Raw genomic sequence first — 16,701 nt, 5'->3', positions numbered from 1 at the left:
CATACATGGTTATATCTCTCCATTTATATAATTTCTTCCAATATATTTTTCCTTTTTATTGAGGTAAAACTTTCAAGTGTACAAATATTAAGTGTACACATCAGTGGATTTTTATTTTTATTTATTTTATTTTTTATTTTTGTTAATGTTATTTCATCTCATTTTATTTTATTTTATTTTTTTCTACTTTAACTTTTTTATTTTACTAACCAAAACAGAATGATGCAACACTTAGTTTTTTTTTTCCCCCCCAGTGGATTTTTATATACACCCTTGAATGTACCACCCAGATCAAGATAAAATATTTCTAGCACCTCAGTAGGTGCCCTTAATGCCCCTACCATGCACAGATAACCACTATTCTGACCATTAGTGCCAAAAATTAGTTTTGCCCATTTTAAAACTCTCATGTAAGAATAATTATATGCAGTCTTTTGTGTCTTTTGTTCAACATTATGTCTGTGAAAAGAGTCCATGTTGTATGTAGCAGCAGTTCATTTTTTACTTCTGTGTAGTATTCCATTGTATGACCATAACATTCTACTGTTGATGGAAATTTGAGTCGTTTCCAGTTTGTGTTCATTATGAATAAAATTGCTATGAAAAATTTCCTATCTTTCAGTGAACATGTGCACCCATTCCTCTTGATATACTCTTTGGTATATAACCTGCTTCCATATTTCCCTCATACAATTTATTCTCCACACAGCAACCAGAGTGATCCTTATTTTAAAATATAAATCACACCATACCACTTCTCTGCTCAAAATCACCCAATGACTTTGTATCACAATTAGAATAAAATCCAAGGTCTATATCATGGCCTGCAAGGTCTCGCATAATCTGCACCCACACATACCCTGCCCATGTATCTCTTTTCTTCCTACCCTGTCTTACATCATATCCTTTATCCCTCTCCCTGTCCCTCCTTACTCTGCTCTGTGTCACACACTGTGCTTATAAATTTGGGAATCAAGATAAATGATTTGGCCCTGTCCTTAAAAGAGGTGGTAATCTAAGTAGATAATTTTGACATAAGCCATAACACCGGTTTGTGGTAAATCACTTACCCCAATTAACATTAATGTTTAACTCCTGGAAGAGATTTAGAGATTAAAATCCAAAACCTCCTTGTTTAAGGTCTTTCACTTTAGTTCCACTAAAGTGAATTAGAGTTCACCAACTTGTCTATGACACTATTATAATTGTTCACTTCCTCGAGGATTAGGTGGTAGCTTGGGAGCTGGGGGTGAAGGGAGGTGGAAGGAGGCAGTGGAATAAATAAAGAAGTACTACTATTAAGTCCAAAATAGCACAGTCATAACAAGAGGCCTCCTTAAATGTTGTACCATTGTTGGTACATTATTAGTTATTGTAAAATAACTGAAAGAATTTGGTTACTAAGCTCTTTACACTTTTTTTTTTTATAACTTTATTAATGTACAATTGAGAACAAGAATCAGCACATATTTAAAGTATAAAATTTTGGGGGAGTTCCATGTGTTCTTCCACTAAACTTAAAAAAAAATTTTTTTTTCATTGTGCATGTTTATAGGGTGCAATTTGTTTCAGTACGTACATATATTGTATAATGCTGTAATCTGAAGTGTAAGATTTGATTGGTTTTGACATAGTACATACAAATGCATGGTATCATCACCATAATCAAGGCAATGAACATCACTCCCAAAAGTTTGCATTTGGTTATGACTAATGGGAAGGGAAATTTACTGTAACTTTGTGGGGGGGAAAGGACTTTATTGAAAAGAGATGTGTCAGTCACTTCAGGCTACTTTAACAAATTACTGTAGAGTGGGTGGCTTAAACAACATTTACTTCTCACAGTTTTGGAGGCTGGGAAGTCCAAGACTGAGGTGCTTTCAGATCCAGTGTCTGGTGAGGCTCCACTTCCAATGATTTACAGATGGCTGTCTTCTCATTATTGTCATATGACAGCAGAGTTAGAAAACAAGCTTTCTGTCTTTTTATAAGCACACCAATCCTGTCATGAAGGCTCCACCGAAGACCCCACCTCTTTATACCATCACATTGGGGGTTAGGATTTCAACATATGAATTTGGGAGGGGGACAGATGTACAATCCATAGCAGGAAAATTTGGGGATGTCTCAGAACCACTATTGCCTACTTGCTTCTCTATATTTGCTTTCTTATTGCTTTGCCAATAAGCCACATCCCTGGCTTCTGTCATTACCTCACTCCAACTGACCAGCTGAACCAGTCTCCTCATGTGTCAAGTCTGTATTCCTGAGCAGGAACTTCTGACAGTCCAGTCTTTGATGTTGTCTTCCCTAAGGCCAGGCATATAGTGGTGGTTCTGAGGGGAGAGTCCCGTAATGTATTCAATAGAGCTTCTGGTTGTAAGAAACCAACTTGTGCTTGCTTAAGGGGGAAAAAAAAGAGACCCACAGTGAGGAGGAGTTCCTCCAGTGGAATAGAACACAAACTGTCCAACAGATGCATTGGCCCTGGCATACCTGTCTATTGAATGCTTTAGAGACTGGAAGATTGTGTTTGCTGACTCTTGTGAGTTTTCCCCAGTAAAACCAATTTCTTACCCATGTTATCATAGCATGGACTTTATCTCAACCCCTGTATGAAAAATGGAAGCCCAAAAGGGACCTAACACATAAAGTAGCATTATATAAACTCTGGCACTTTGTTAAATGAATAGTACAAACAAACAATATATCCTGGAGATCACTCCAAATTGATACTGAGAGATTTTCCTTATTCCTTGAATACTGCATAGTATTCCTTTGTGTGAATGTACCTAGTGTATTCAACTAATCCTTTAGATTGTTTCCAGTCTCCCATCTCATTATATGAGACTATTATTACCCTGAGATTTACTATATGTTATTTATACCTCAACATAATTTTTTTAAAAAAGTCCTCCCCTCTGCTCTCCTTGTCTCCCTTTGGGGTCAATACAGCAAGTGTGGAAAAAGTAATGTGGTTTTGATGTTATTCTATGTGCTTTGACGTATACCATTTATAGAACAACTACTACTCATTTGTCATGAGCAGTTTTACTTAGAACAAGGGCAGCAGGTTACTGCTAACTGGAGTAGCCCCCTTAGCCAGTGTCACAGGTGACAAAGAGGGAAGTGGGAGACAGCAAGTGTAAGCTTCCTATAGCTGGACACCATCACACAGGGGCAAGAGATAGTTCAAGAAGACGAGGTAGCTCATGAGGAATGTTGCTTGGTGAACAGCAGGTCTTTCAGCATTATCTTTGCTATCAATGAAAAGCTGGTTTCCTTGGCAACACGGGCCTACTTAATGAATGGTGCCAGGCAGCAGGCATGAACACATTCATATCAAGGGTACATAGAGAAAGAAGACCTCTTTACCAAATATTCCCTTTTATTCTGGATACTCAGGTCTTAAACTGGTTTTTTTAAAAAAAATCAGAGTGCCAAAAGACATAATAAAAAATTTTGGTGTCCTTACTCACTTCTCTCCTCCCTCATTCCTACCCTTTAGTAATGACCACTTGTAACCTTTTCTTATTCTAGTTCTTTTGGTTTCATATGTATCTCTATATATTGCTGATTCCTTTTTTTTTTGTCTTTTTCGTGACCGGCACTCAGCCAGTGAGCGCACCGGCCATTCCTATACAGGATCTGAACCCGCGGCGGGAGCGTCGCTGTGCTCCCAGTGCCGCACTCTCCCGAGTGCACCATGGGCTCAACCCTAGATTGCTGATTCTTAATTTATCAACTGTAGACATTGTCTATTGCCTATTATGATTAATAAGGATTTAGCATATACCACCCCATTTCACCTTTTTTTTTTTTTTTTTCCGTTCCTTCTTATGATCACTTTTTCATAGTCGTATCATTGGTTTTCTTTCTTTTGGCTACATGTACAAATTTAGATTTTATTCTTGACTATTTGTTTTTTATTTTGTCAATTTTCAGCAGTCTCTCTTGACTTTTCCCCTACCCATGCCTCTCTCTCTCTCTCTCCTCCCATTTCTACCTGTTAATTTCTGTGAAGTCCACTTTTATACTTACATTGTCAAGGCTGAAAAAACTTACATTCTGTTCAGAAATCATATCTGAACTCTCCTACTGGGTCTGTAGGTTTATGACATAAGTTTACAACTGATAAATAATATTAAATTGTTATGACATATTACTGCATTTTCTCCTATACTTATGGTGTCAAGACACTGGGCCTTTCAAAGGACAATGTTCCTAGAAAATTGTAAAATGGATTCTCTTTTCTTAAACTACAACAGTTGCTCGAATTCCTACCACACTTTAGTTTACTTCAAATTTGGATCATAACTTTCCTGTCTTCTTGGAATTTTTAAAATTCTCCACATTGGAAGAAGTAAAAGCCTTCTTCATCAAAGCTCTGATATCAGTTAGTTTCTTTCTTATGCTAAAATCTCTCAGCATCTAATTCTAGAATTCCGAAGGACATCTTTTTGGAGCCCATTGTCCTGTTTAAATTTGGACAGATTTCTTTCAAAACTCATTGCCAACTGTCATCTTGGGGTTTCTTTTCAATAGATTAATGGGGTTAGTTCTATCATTTCTTGTTTTCTGCATACTACTTACACTTGATTTCCAGGCCAACCTCTTCAGTTATCTCTTTCAGAAAGGGTAAATAGTAGATTAACTCTCTGAATCCTTACAGGTGTAAAAATGGCTTTAGTTTGTACTCAGTCTTGATGGCTAGCTTGGCTTGGTATAGATTTCTAGGTTCAAAATTCTTTCCCTACAGTACTTTGGAGATGTGCTCCACTAATTCATTAAAAATCCGTCTATAATTGTGAAATAGAACACATATATATACAGAAAAGTACATAAACACAAATGTGTGTCTTAATGAATTGTCATAAAGTAAATACGCATGTAACTACCATCCAGGCCATAAAATAAAATTTTGTCAAAACTCTGAAGTCTGCATCAACACTCTCCATCCCACCCCACCCACCCTCCGCCCATATGCTCCTTTTTAATCACAATGTTCCCCTTCCCTCTTAGAAATATTCACAATTCTGATTTTTTTTTTTTTAAAGATGACCGGTAAGGGGATCTTAACCCTTGACTTGGTGTTGTCAGCACCACGCTCAGCCAGTGAGCTAACCAGCCATCCCTATATAGGATCCGAACCCGCGGCCTTGGTGTTATCAGCACCACACTCTCCCGAGTGAGCCACGGGCTGGCCCCACAATTCTGATTTTTATGGAAATAACTTCCTTGCCTTTTAAAAAGAATGTCACATAAGTATGCTTCCCTACACATATAATTTAGCTTGCTTATTTTTGAGCTTCATATACATGGAATAATACAGTATGTATTATTTTGTGTCTGGCCCTATTTGCTCAACATTCTGTTTTGAAATTCATCCATGTTATTGCACGTAGCTGTAGTTCATTCATTTTTAGTGCTGAGTAGTATTTCACTGGATGAATCTAATACAAAATATTTATCCTTTCTACTATTGATGGATATTTAAGTTGTTTCTAGTTTGGGGCTATTATGAATAATGCTACTATGAAGATCCTTATATATGTCTTCGGGTCCCAATGTGAAAGAGAATTTTTGTTTGTGCTTTCAGTTACTGAGATAGCTTTGTTCAGATCTTTGACCAGTATTGTGAATTTCTCTTTGTGGTTCTGCTAACTTTTGCTTTGTACATGTCAAGACAATATTATTTGGTACATATACATTTAGAAATGTTAAATCTTCCTGGTGACTTGAACCTTTTATCATATGAAGTGGCCCTCTGTGTTGCTTTTTTGTCCTAAACTCTGTTTTGTCTCATATTAATATAGTTAGGTCAACTTTCTTTCATTTTTTTATTGTGGCAAAATATATATATATAACATAAAATTTTCCATTTTGATCATTTTAAAATATACAATTCAGTGATGTTAAGTACATTCACAATCACTACTATCTAGTTCCAGAACTTTTTCTGGTTTAGAACTTTTTCTAACCACAAGCTCCATATCCATTAAATAATAACTGCCCATCCTCCCTTCCTTCAGCCCCTGATAATTACTATTCCAATTTCTCTCCTTATGAATATGACTATTTTAGATACCTCACATAATTGGAATTATACAGTATTTGTCCTTTTGTGTCTGGCTTATTTTATATAGCATAATGTTTTCAAGGTTCATCCATGTTGTAAGTATTAGTACTTCATTCCTGTTATGACTGAATAATATTTCATTATATACCACATTCTGTTTATCTCTTCATCAGTTGGTGGACATTTGGGTTGTTTCCACCTTTTGGTTAAGAAAAAGTATATAAATTGGATTTTATCAGAATTTAAAACTTTGTGTATCAAAAGACACTATGAAGAGAGTGAAAAGGCAGCCCACAGAATGGGAGAAAATATTTGTAAATCACATATCTAATAAGTAATTAATATCTAGAATATATAATGAACTACTTCAATTCAACAACAACAAACAACCCAATTAAAAAATGGACTAGCCATTTCTCCGAAGAAGATATACAAATGGCCAATAAACACATGAAAAGATGCTCAACATGACTAGTCATTAGAGAAATGCTAATCAAAACAACAATGAGGTGCTACTTCCCACCACTAGGATAGCTATTTTTTAAAAAAGGAAAATAACAAGTGATAGTAAGGATGTGGAGAAATTGGAACTCTTATATTGCTGGTGAAAATGCAAAATGGTCCAACAACTATGGAAACACTTTGGTGTTTCTTCAAAAAGTTAAACATAGAATTACTGTATGACTCCACGGTTCCACTCCTAAGTATATACCCAAAAGAATTGAAAACACATACTCAAACAAGCATATGCACACATGTATTCATAGAAGCACTATTCACAATAGCCAAAAGGTGGAAACAGCCCAAATGTCCATCAACCGATTCATGGATAAACAAATTCTGGTACATAATACGATGGGATATTATTCAGCTTAAATGGAGTACTGATAACGCTACAATGTGGATGAACTTCTAAAACATTATGCTAAGTGAAAGAAGCCAGATCCAAAAGGTCACGCATTCCATTTATTGGAAATATCCAGAGTAGATAAATTCAGAGAGACAAATGCAGAATGATGGTTGCCAGGGGCTGAGGGGAGAGGGAATGGGACAAATGGCTTAATGGGTAAGGAGTTTTATTGAGTGATAGAAATGTTTGAGAGCTAGATAGAGGTGGTGATTGCACAACATGATGAATGTAGTGAATGCCACTGAACTGTTCACTTTAAAACAGTTAATTTTAAATTATGTGAATATCACCTCAATAAATTTATTTTTAAAAACATTGTCTCAGTCTGTTTGGGCTGCTATAACAAAATACCTTAGACTGGGTAATTTATAAATAATAGGAATTTATTTCTCACAGTTTTGGAGGCTAAGAAGTCCAAAATCAAGGCGCCAGCAGGCTCAGCGTCTGGTAAAGACTCTCTGTCTGCCTTATAGAGATGGCACTTTGTTGCTGCGTCCTCACGTGGCAGAAGGGCAAAAGGGACCAACAGAGTCCCCCAAGCCCTTTTATAAGGGCACTAATTCCATTCATGAGAGAAGAGACCTCATGACCTAATCACCTCCTAAAAACCCCACCTCTTAATACTATTGCATATAAATTCAATGTGAATTTTGGAGGGAATGCAAACATTCAAACCATAGCAAATAAATATCTGCTTCTTATTTTCTTTGGAGTGATTGTAAATGGTACTGTGTGTTTTTATAGTGGGTTTTTTTCCCCCTTCCTGAATCATCTTTATTCCCTCTGGCGTCTTCCCCCCCCCCCCCCCCCCGTTCGTCTTTCATGTGCAGATTTTCCTCAAATGTATGGAATTCCTCAGCTGAATAGTCGTATCTAATAACAGAGAGATAAGGAAGGCCAACTGAGATGGCTCTTCCGACGTTAGGCTAGTTGACTGTGTTTAATAGGCAAGGAGATAAGGAGGGGGCCAAATGGCTGTAAAGAGGAGGGCTTTACCCTGGGTCACCTACATCCTTTCTGTTATCTTGCCACCATGAAGCTTAAATCTTCCTGAGAGTGAAGCTCTGAACACACTGTGTCTGAAATCCACACTATCTCTGAACTTTTCATTACATGAGCCAGTGTATCTCCATTTAAGCTAATTTGAGTTGAGTTCTTTGTTACTTAAAACCAAAAGCATCTTAATGGAATTGTTTTTTCACTTAACCTGAAATAAATCTCATTCCATATTATTATATAGTGTCGAATGATTTCATATGGCTAATGGTCCATAGAGAGTATGAAAAAATTTAGTTCTTTTGAATTGTTTGCTAATCATCAGTAGTAACTGTTTTAGGGTGATGGCATTATGGTTGACGTTTTTTTACTCTCACTTTTCTGAAAAAGTGACAAGTGGTGTTTGGAGCTTTAAAAAACCTTGCTCTAAGATACCATCTTCATATAAATCCACTAAGCAAAGACTTTAAAAAGTACCGGCAGTATGTGAGGCACTGTGGCGGAAGCAAGGATGAAGAAACCTCTGTCCCTAAAGAGTTTACAGACGAAGAGGGAAAACACCGAGACAAGGAATAAGCATGAGGGTGGCAGGGCCTGACTGATTGCAAAATGAGTGGCATATGGTCTTTCTTTTCCTTGACCTCTGATGTGAAGAGAAATCTCTATAATATTTAAATATCATTAAAGTTGGATCTATAAACGTGCTCAGCTTGAGTACAGTTTCGATCCACCTGTATTGCAAGCCTGTCAGCGAGTCATGTAGCTACACACTCCCACCTCATGGTGGCGGCATACCTAAATGAAAGAAGTGGCATATCGACAAAATAAAAATTAAATAAAAATAAAAATTAAAATTAAAAAAAAAAAAAAGAAAGAAGTGGCAAGTCCCTCCAGCACTAAAGCTGCGGAAAAGCAGCAGCGACGATCGTATCACTATAGGAAACAAACACCTTTGCTAGTGTGGCACTGCTTAAGATTGCTGTGGGCTCAGTGCTAGAAACACTTTCTTATTCTTCTCATCCCACCACCTCAGTTGTCCCTACATAACCGTCTCCTCACAGTATCCTTTATTTCATTTGTTGTCTTCCTTGCCAATCCTACCATCCTCACCATCAGAGCCCACCACAGGCTTTCTGTCCCTCAAGCCTTTAGTTTTAGCTCCAGATTTTTCTTCCTTTGTTTCTCCCCCTCCCCATGAGAATTTCCCAGTTCAAATGCAAATTCCCTGGCCATTCTGCTGAATATCATTTTATCCCACTCTTGAGCTCTTATGATAATAAACTTATAGTCACGAATACTAATTTGAAATCATATCCAGTAGCTTCGTGACATCGGTCTCATTACTGGTATGTACTGTTTATTCATTTGTTCATTCCACAAGCATTGTGTCAGCCACGTGCCAGGGAGCTGGGGCCATAGAATGAACATGATAGTATCCTAGACTTTGACGTGCTCACTGGCTAGTGATGATGACAAATAGCTAGAAACACAATGTGATAAGGGCTGTAACAGAGGCATGAATAAGGAGCAGTGAGCAGGCAGTAGTAAGAAAGGGGAGGCTGAGCTGTGTGGATGGGTCAGTCAGTCCAGGCTTACACAGGGGAGGTGACAGAGATGAGTATATGGGTGCTTTTGGAGTTTGCCTGATGGAAGAGGGAGGGAAGGCTATATATCAGGCTGCAAAAATAGCAACTCATGAAAATATCATTAGTTCCTCAAACTTTATGGAGTTCAGTGAGGTCAGGGCAGCTAGATCTGGTATAGATGTTTAGTTGGTTTTTTTGGCAGCTGGCTGGTAAGTGGATCCAAACCCTTGCCCTTGGTGTTATCAACACCAACAGAACTAACCAGATAGCCTAGGCATTTAGTTTTATTACTGATAGTAAACTTGCCAACCTATATGGTCTGCCTGTGGCTGGGTTTTATTTGGTGGATGCTGTATCAAAATTTTGAATTAGTTGAACAGGAATTCTCACACAATAAAATCACATTTTCCAGTCTCTATCAAAGAATCAAAAGATATTTGACATCAGGCCCACCATCTCCATGGCAACAATTAGCTGGAGCCACTTTGAAAGGAGCCTGGCTGTCCCCATTTGCTGCAGACCTTTCCTCTCCCTGGTGCTTACACCTGGCCAGATATACTTAGCTGTGATACTTGACTGGCCCCTGTAGCCAGCTGAATTTGTGAACTCATTTGACATTTGGAGGCCCCAGTTATAGGAGTGGGCTGGGATTCTTAAGAAGCCTGGTGCAGATCCCCTTCTTGGAGGTGGTGAGGATGGGGAAGGAAGGAGAGGGATCAGGAGCTGACCCAGCTGCTGAGGTTGTGTAGAGGGCCACCCACAGGGCAATGGGTCAGAGCACAGGAACAGAAATGAGGCAGTGGTCCATTCCTGTGGCCTACACGAGGAACAAACAAGTGGAGTGTCAAGTGAATATGCGCAGGACCTCCTCCTTGGATGTTAATCACCTGACTGTCATGGGTGCCAGGGCAAGAGTACAAATGGAGACCTATAGCCCACAGCCTGCCCCCTTTCTCTTTCTCACCTCTGTCTCACATAATAAGGTACACATGTGTGTGGACATCCCAGCCCACAAGTCCAAGTTCTGCCCATAGCTTCCAAAGTCACTGGCAAACAGCCACCCTTAGGCCACCCATTGGTTACCCCTCGGGCCTACAGGTATGCACAACAGAGTCAATAACCAGGCCTGGTCAGACTCTTAAGTCAGTCTCAGAGCTATTTGGACAGGGAATTATGGGGTTCCACATACCCAGAATGTGGTCTAGAAGGGAGCTGTGGACTGGTCTAGAAGGAAGGTGTGGACTCTGGATGGGCACATCCCCTTGGGCCAGTGGACTCCTCACCCCCTTGGAAGGGGCGTTGGTCAGAGGAAGCCAGAGTCAGGGAGTCTCACGAACTCCAGGGCCAGGGCTGAAGTGTTGTTAGGAACAGGGATGTACTTGGGTTACTGGAGGTAATGGGGTCTGTATTTGTTTGCTAAGTCTGCCATAACAAAGTACCACAAATGCATGGCTTGAAATAGCAGAAACTTGTTTTCTCACAGTTCTGGAGGCTAGAAGTCCAAAATTAAGGTATTGACAGAGTTGGTTTCTTTTGAGGGAGAATCTATGCTCCTCTTGTTGCTTCTCATGACAGCTGGCATTCCTTGGCTTATAGATGCATCACTCTAATCTCTGTCTCCATCTTCACATGGCATTTTTCCTGTGTCTGTGTGTCTTCACATGGCCATCTTCTATGTACACTAGTCATATCGGATTAGGGACCCACCCTACTTCAATATGAATTCATCTTAACTATATCTGCAACAACCCTATTTTCAAATAAGGTCACATTCTGAGGTACTGAGGGTAAGGACTTCAATATATCTTTATTGGGGGACACAATTCAACCACAACAGTGTCTGTCATTAAGTCACAGGCAATGACAAGGGAGGTAGTACAAGTTCACAGAAACCACATTTCAGCTGGGCCTCCTGCAAATTTGGAACAGGTGGAAGTTTCCTCGGGTCAGCTTGGTTCTCACTTACTTCTGCTCACAAGAATTTACTGATCATCTAATATCTCAGTGCCCCAGTATCTCTGCTGATCACTACTGCTGCTTCCCCACCAACTGCCTTCACTTGGGTTGTCTCTTTCTATATCCGATGGCTTTGGCTGATTCTGGTTCTTGTGACCCCTGTAGGTGCTCTCCCTCATTGTTTTGTATCTTTTGCTCCTACTCCTGGTTGCCCTGGTTCTCTACCCTAAACTCTACTTCGAATCGCTGAGAGAGGGACTGGTCCAGCAAATCTTTGTGGTCCCTGTTGGCATAGCGTCTCACCAGTGTGCCTCAAGGGGAAGTGGATAATCTGTACATTGGCTGCCCATGGGATACATGCCTGCCTAACCTAGTCCACATAGCTGTGTCTATGGTTAGGGTCTCATGGTATAAACCATGGCCAGTTATCTTGGAGGAGCTGTGTCAGGTGGATAAGGGCAGGACAATCACCCATTGCTCATTCTAAGACAATGTTTTCCAACCTTGGCCACTACCGACATTTTGGGATGGATAATTCTTTGTTGTGGAGAATTGACCTTTGCATTGTATAATGTTTAGCAGCATCTCTGGCCTCTACCTAGCAGATGCCAGCAGCACCTTCTCCCTCTCCTACAGAGTAGTAACAATAAAAAATGTCTACAGACATTGCCAATTGTTCCTTGGAGGGGAGGTCACCCCTGGTTGAGAACCACTGTTCTAAGGGTATAGGAGGCATTAGGATTAGCCCATCCAGGTGTGTGTAGTATTCAAGAGTGTAGTATTCAAGAGTATGAGTGTGAAGACTAGTGATTATAGATCTGCCTCTGTCAGGGCTGGCTCAGAAGCTGAGAGGAACAGCTCCTGTTAAGGGCAGGGGGTTGGATGGGACATCAGTGCGTTCAGATATGAATAGCTGTGCTCATTTAAAGTGGGGAAACCAAGACAGAGGATCGTGTGTGTCTCTCTGTGTGTGTTTGTGTACTGCAACTTCATGGATTTGAATAAATGTGTTCATTGGTTTACTCTTTGTTTGTACATTTTTGAGTGGGTGTAAGTATGTATGTGTCTTGAAGCTGGACTGTAGATAGTCCACACTGCCTCTCCTATGTCATCAAGATAGATAACACATATGACACACTTAATTGGTATTCTCAGAATTTTACATGGGGTAAGAATCAGCTCTACTGAGGTTGAAATGAAAAACAGAATTTGCTTCAAAATGTTTTTTCATATTGTGTAGACCTGTCTGCCTCTAGGCATATGTAATATGTAATGTAATGCGTAATGCCCCAGTTGTCTTGGATGACATCATTCTTCAGTGTCAAAATCCAGGGTGGACCGATCTCAGGGTCCAAAAATACAGCCAAGCCCATTCTGAGCTTGTCTCTGTTTTCTGGTATTAGCTCTTTGATCACTGGTTGCATAGTGAACTGCTTTAACTTTTAATTTTCCTTTCTGTAAAATGGGGATAATTAATACCCTTCTTAGAGGAATGTTTTGAGAAAAAGTTACATTATCATAAGGACTTAAAAAAACAGTGCTATGTAAATGTTAAATGAAGATAAATTGTACTTCCTTCTGTACTTAGCATTGTGTAAGCTCTTCCTTTAAAAAACCAACTGATATTTACTTATGTGCTTTATGTTCCTGATCATCTATCTAAATATTTGTCCTTCTTACTTGGTTAGCTATTTGAATACATAGGGTTGGGTCTGTGGTGTTCACTTGGTATAGTGGCCATCGTGGGATAACTCAACAGTCATTTGTTTTCATCGATGTTTTGACAGTGAAGATTCTGGCCTGCCTGTGTCCCCAAAATTGTGTGCCAATTTTCTGTTCAATATTATTAAAATGGGTCCTTGACTTGAACAGACATGTCTCAAAAGGAGACATACAGGGCCGGCCCCGTGGCGCACTCGGGAGAGTGCAGCGCTTGGGAGCGCAGTGGCGCTCCCGCTGCGGGTTCGGATCCTATATAGGAATGGCCGGTGCACTCACTGGCTGAGCGCGGTGTGGGCGACACCACCACGCCAAGGGTTGCGATCCCCTTACTGGTCACAAAAAGACAAAAAAAAAAAAAAAAAAAAAAAAAAAGGAGACATACAAATGGCCAATAGGCACATGAAAAAATGTTCAACATCACTAATCATCGAGGAAATGCAAATTAAAACCATAATGAGATATCAACTCACTCCAGTTAGACTGGCTGTTATCAACCAGACAGAAAATAATGAATGCTGGTGAAGACATGGAGAAAAAGGAACTCTCCCACATTGCTGATGGGAGGGTGAATTGGTATACTCACTGTGGAAAACAGTATGGGGGTTCCTCAAAGAACTAAAAATAGATCTACCTTAAGACCCAGCTATCTCCCTACTGGGTATATACCAAAGGAAATGAAATCAATATATCAAAAAGACACCTGCACTCCCATGTTCATTGCAGCCCCATTCACAATAGCCAAGAGATGGAATCAACCTAAATGTCCATCAACCGACGAATGGATAAAAAAAACCCCAAAACTGTGGTATATATACTCAATGGAATACTACCCAGTTATTAAAAAAATGATATTCTATCATTTGCAGCAACATGGATAGAACTGGAAAACATCATGTTAAGTGAAGTCAGGAACAAAAAGACAAATACCGCATAATCTCACTCATATATGGGATCTAAAAGAAAGTGGTTCTCATGGAAGTAGAGAGTAGAATAATGATTACCAGAGGCTGGGAGGGGAGAGGGGGAGAAAAAGGGAGAAAAGTGGTGGGCTAATGGGTACAAAACAGTGCTACCTGCCCTAAGTGAATCATTATGCAGTATATGCATGTATTGAGACAACATACTGTACCTCACAGAAATGTACAAGTAAATGTTAAAATTTTTTGAATAAAATTTTAAGAAGTTAAGAAAAAGGGACCTTAGACACTTTCAAGGGAGACGAGTTTATCATTCTTTCAACTAATCAACCACATGTAAGAAGATATGGGGGGCAAGTTACAGGAGGCAAGGCTGTGGCCCTCAGATATAGTAAAAGATAAGCTACAGACTCAGAGGAGAGACCTGTGGACAACCTGGTGGGTAATTCTCCTACCCTTTCAAATTAATGTTCTTTGAGTCTGTGTTCAATCTGTCCATAGAGGAGAGGCTGAGCAGTGCATGGGCAGAGGTAGAGGAAGAAGACTCTGCTGGAATGCCAGTCTCTCTTCTGAGTTCCAGAGAATGTTTTCTCCGACCTGACTTCTCACGCCCTCTACTTAGCAAAAGCAGAGCCCTACCCTTAACAGGACCCACCCTCCTTAGAAAACAGTTGAGTGACCATCTATTATTAGTGAACTTGTCCTTTGGAGTAGTTCTCCACCCTTCCTGCCCCCACCCCATCAAACCAACTGGTGTTTCCAGATAATCTTCCCAGTCCCATATAAAACTCTCCCCAGAGTTTTGGTAGATAGAAACTTCTCCATCTTGTTAGCTTCCCAGGAATGTTTTGGGGCTTGTTAGAGGTAAGTGACATACACAGCTGCCCAGATGAATCACCCCTTGATCTGGTTCTGCAATCTAAGGCTGTTAAGGGAAGGATGTTTGGTGCCATAGAGCAAAAGCATAGCTGGGCATAGAAGTGGGGATGTGAAACGGGGAGGAGCAGCATTATCGAGCACATTCTCCAAAAGCAATGCTTTCAACCATTTAAAACGTATATTGGAGGACAATAGTAGGTTGAACACAAGTATTTGTCTTTTCTCCCTCATGAAGCCCCACTGAAACTACAGTAACATGATTTTTTTAAAGGCATACGGAGAGAGAAAACAGAAGAGAAGGCAATAGCAACAAAAGTTTGGAGGCTGGAAAGCTACTAGAAGAGTGGGAAATGACTTAACAGACACAAGAGAAGCAATGGTAAACTGGCAGTGAGTGAAGGCTAGGTCAAGCCCATTTTACACAGTAGAATAATGAAAAGTCTCACCAACTATTGTCACCAGATATTTCTGGAATTGAAGGTAAAGAAAGAACCTAAAGATAAGAAGTTTTGTTGAAAGTCTATTTAGGAAGTACAGGATCCCTAGATCCTATTCCAACTCAGCTGCCCACTGCTCCTTCCTGGCCTGGCAGAAGGGGCCTTATTCCTGGAGGAGATAATAAGTTGGGTCTCAGGACTGGGGGACACCAGGCAGAGTTGAGGATAAAGGTACCATATTGCAAGTGACCAACATTGTATGCTGGATGCTGAGGCTCCTGACTCCCCTACATCTGCCCAGCTCCCATGACTTGGGAGCCAGACCTTCACCCTCCAGACAGGAGATTGCCACACTGGACCAGGTCCAGAGGGGAGACCCAAAGACTCTGATGTCAGAGGTTCCTCACCCCAGTGGCTCATTGACAGCTTGCAGGCTATTTATTAATCTGACTCACACATTCTGAATTTCCAATTAGCTTTTAATCCACCGCTATTTTTTTCAAGCTCTGTAGTATGAAAAAATTTCCACCTTCACCAAAGCATAGAGAATAGTATAATGGACTCCCATAGACATATTACCCAGCTTCAATAATTATCAACATTTAGCTAATATTGTTTCATCTATACCTCCACTTTTTTGGTTTGCTTGTTTTACTTGAGTATTTTAAAGCAAATACCAGACATCATATCATTTCACTGTTTAAAAAAAAAAAAGAAAGAGATACACAGCGTGTATCTCTAATAGAAAAAGACATTAAAAAATATAACCACAATGCCATTAACATACCTGACAAAATTAACAATAATTAAAAAATTAAAAATTAATATCATCAAAATACCCTGTGTTCCAATTTCCCAGATTGTCTTAAAAATGTATCTTTATGGTTGGTTTGTTAGAATCGGGACTCAAACAAGATTAATGTATTGCATTTGGTTGATATGTCCCTTAAATCTCTTATACTCTATTATAGTTACTCCTCCCTCCTCCACTCCCTAGGTTTTAATGCCATTTATTTGTTGAAGAGACCAAGTCATGTGCCCTGTAGAGTTTTCCACATTGTGAATTTAGTCATATCCTCATTGTGACCTTTTAACATGTGTTTCTTTATCCTCTGTGCATCCTATGAACTGATATATATACAGCAGGAATTCTTAACCTTTCATGTGTCACAGACCCCTTTGGGTAGTCTGATGATGTCCGTAGACCCCTGCTCCGGAT

This window comes from Cynocephalus volans, chromosome 11, assembly GCF_027409185.1.
Source record: "Cynocephalus volans isolate mCynVol1 chromosome 11, mCynVol1.pri, whole genome shotgun sequence".
NCBI lineage: Eukaryota > Metazoa > Chordata > Mammalia > Dermoptera > Cynocephalidae > Cynocephalus > Cynocephalus volans.
The sequence above is the reverse complement of the archived record's forward strand: the minus strand, read 5'-3'. Positions refer to the sequence as shown.